This window comes from Rousettus aegyptiacus, unplaced genomic scaffold, assembly GCF_014176215.1.
Source record: "Rousettus aegyptiacus isolate mRouAeg1 unplaced genomic scaffold, mRouAeg1.p scaffold_m13_p_10, whole genome shotgun sequence".
NCBI classification, from domain to species: domain Eukaryota; kingdom Metazoa; phylum Chordata; class Mammalia; order Chiroptera; family Pteropodidae; genus Rousettus; species Rousettus aegyptiacus.
In genome coordinates, this window is record NW_023416285.1 from 27,613,302 (window position 1) to 27,617,023 (window position 3,722).

Sequence of the window (3,722 nt, forward strand, 5' to 3'; positions counted from 1 at the left end):
GTCTACAGCCATGCAACCCTGAACAAACCCGAGCTTGTCTGATCTCCGAAGCCAAGCAGGGTCGGGCCTGGGTAGTACTTGGATGGGAGACCACCTAGGAAGACCAGGTGCTGTAGGCGTAAAAAATAAAAATTAAGGGATTGTAAACTGACAAGGTCCTTGCAATCTGTGAGGTCAACCAAAACATAAGTAAATAGATAAATAGATAGATAGATAGATAGATAGATAGATAGATAGATAGATAGATAGATAGATGATAGATAGATAGATAAATGTAAGATGCTCTTTCCCTTCTGCACCCCTTAGTTCATTCCCTAGAAGTAATTGTATCCATCAGGAATGCTTTGCCTCAAGTATTAAGAACTACTAATAGTGGTAATTGTTATTTTATATACAATTCAAAAGGAGGTGCTGTCAGAGTTGTGACATAATCAAGAAGCCACACTCCACAGCATGCCAGCAATATCATACCTCACTGTCATAAGGGGGCTAACACAGCTGCAAGCAGTCCATTTTTCAGATGAAAGGTGCCTGAGCAGGAAGGAAAGGGGTAGAAGCAAAAAGACCCTCTTCCTCATGTACATCTTTATTTTCTGAGGAGAGAAAGCCTCTCAGAGTCTTAAGCAGACTTCCCCTATCTCTCATTCCCCAGGCAATAGCTGAATCTATCTGCAGACCCACCACAGGTGAAAGAGAATGAGACTGCCCTAACTCCTCCCCTGGAACCAGGCATGCAGCAGCCTGAACAAAACCAGTGTTCCCTTAACATGAAAGAAGAGGAATGACTATTCTATTCGACAGGGGACTTCCGGTGATGGCCACAATAAAAATGGTTAATTGTGTCTTAATATTTGCCCAGAGATGTTCTATATATGTACATATGCATATACACACAAATATTTACACATGATACTTGCTTAACTATTTTACTTTTTTAAGTAAATGTAAGACGCTATGCATAATCTTAGCAGATAATGAGCATGTAGTAAGTGCTTTAGTGATGCTAATTACTATTATTACTTTGTTGTTTATTGCTTGTAGTCTGTGAGACAACATATGCCCATTTAAAAAAGAACAAGGATCATTTTCCAGCAGATACAAAATTATACCTCACCAGTACTTCGAAAAATTATGCCAGCAGTTTTATTTTGGGTTATTGAATACCTTTGAAGATATTAGCTGCATAGCTCCTTTAAAGAGAGATAAGAATTACTGTGGTCAGCAGTAAATTCCATTTAAGCATAGTGAAATAATTTTGTGAATAACTGCTAGGTGACTAAATGTTTACTTTCCGATGGCTATCTAGCCACAAATATTTTCTAATCATGTTAATATGCAGGGAGAAGTAAAAAGGTTAGGTATTAAACATTTTTGGTGTATTTGCACAAAATATCATGTTAGCAAGTGAATTTCATATTATTGATAGATTTTTGGGGGAAGAAAAATATTTTGTTTGCCTAATTTATGCTGCACAGAGAAAATAAGAATTGTTTGAGATATTCTTATGCAAGAGAAGGGCACTATTTCATGTAAAAGCAAAGCACTTTTCTTCAAGTATTTGACATAATTGGATGAAAGTCCTTGGGAGAGGAAGGTGTGGAGGAGAGAAGTCTCCTTAGCAGTCCCTGAAATAGGATCCCGACAAAGGTCTAAGATAGGTGAGTGCTCAGGTACGTCTAGTTCCTGATTGCCTTTCAGCCTTCATGAGTTGACTTCTCATAGACCTTAAGGCCAAATTGTAAAATGGCTGTTTTTATGATAAAAACTTGATTTTTCAGTCCTTTTTTCTATCTGTTTCTTATTTGTTCCCAAAACGTATTGCTAAATATGAAGATATTGGGATTATGCATAAGTATGTATAATTCATTTCCAACACAAGTGGGTAAGCTTAGATGATGACTAAGATCTCCAGATCTAAAATTCTAAGTTAAAGATCAATATTTTCAGAAGTGATTAATCACCAAAATCACCTGGCTACACTTCAAAAAATAGTTCCCTGTATCCTACTCTCAGATAGTCTGTCATTCATTTAACAAATAATTACCGAGAGCCTTGTTTTGGATTCTAGTACATGATTATGACTGAAATGACATACTCTCATCCTGCCTTATACTCTATGGAACAACTGCGATTGAACCCAGCAATGTTTACTTTTAAAATGCTCTCCAGGTAATTCTGATAACTAGGCAGTTTACAGAAGCAATGTTTCAGGCCAAATGCAAATATGAGACATTTCTGAGGGGGTGTTTTAATTTTATTTGGGATGAACTCAGCTTTACACTCTAGAAATACTTCTATTTTTCTTTGAAAAAAGTTAAATAGCTTTTCTAAAACACACACATATATATACATATGTGTATATATAAAAGACATATCTGTATCTTAGATTGGAACATAAATGTTAATAAGAAGAAAACATATACTTCACAGACATAGTTACACTATGCCAGCATCAAGTACGGTTTTAATAAATTAACATTGATAGTTGATACGTCAACTATGGGCATCAGCACAAGTTAAAATAATATTTGATTCAAAAAGCTGAGAGTTAAAGTTCAGATTCCTTATGCAAATAAATGAATTATTTGTTTCGAATTCTACTATTAACTTATTTGCTCTTTGAGGAATTTGAAAGATTTACCTACTTTAATGTTCAACAATTTGAAACTTGCTGAGATTTATAAATGGAGGTTTTATGCTTGCTAGAATTATACAACTCTATTTTCCTCTATATAATACCAGATTAGAATTTGTCAAAATGAAACAAATGAAAAAATCCCCATTTCTATGCCACCAATTATAAACATGAAGACAATTTGATCTAACTTCAGAAGTACAACTCTAAGAAACCCAAAAGATAAATGTTAACAAAGGAGTTATGAATACCCAAACCTTAATTGTTTGATTTATAAATTAGATTCTTTATCACAAGTTTCTCCCCACACTCCACCATCGATACCCACATTCCACTTAGGCCAGTAAAACATAAAAAGACACCACTCAAAGCAGCTTTATTTATGTGTAGTCTTCTCTGTATCAATCAAGTTTCCAGCAGGTGGTTCAAATGAAAAGACTTTACTGCAGGGACCACAGCAGGTATAGGCTGAGCAAAAGGAATATAGAGTAGGAATATGAGAAGCTAAGAGACTAGCAAGAGTGGGAAGCAGGTGAACAGTGCTGGATGTGAAAGGAAAAGAGGAGGACACTGTAGTCCAGACTAAAACTACGGAGGAAGGAAGGGCCCCTCAGAAGGAGCTGTTGTTAAGGCATGCAGAACACAAGAGACCCCTTTCGGGAGGCACAGGACAGGAAGTAAAACCTTTCTTTCTGTGTCCCTTTCTATATTCTGATTTTCTTCTCCTGCTTCCCCAGTGTCAGTTTCCTGGAGGTGGGGGGTGGGGGTACCCACAATGCACAAAATGTATCAGGGATGCATGGACAATTTAAGGAAAACCCAGACTCTCTAAACCAGAGACTCCCTTGAAAGACAATTTATAATGGGCATTTAAAACCATGGTTTTATACATAAGCTATCTACTTTGTAGATTCATGACTATTTTCAAATCTAAACTGTTTTTTGGGTGCAAACAAGGTTTTATTTTCTATCCTTTTTACTAAATTCTAGCAGTAAGAATTACGTGATTTTATATTGCCTCCTCTTCTAATCAGTTATTCATTATGAGTAGTAAATTGTAAGCAAGGAGCCAAATCTAACACAAAAA

The 3,722-nt window shown here is 36.0% G+C and overlaps 1 pseudogene; it reads left to right on the forward strand.

Annotated features, from left to right (window-relative positions):
- On the forward strand, positions 1-119 carry LOC118608957 (annotated as a pseudogene).
- The last annotated feature ends 3,603 nt before the right edge of the window (positions 120-3,722 follow it).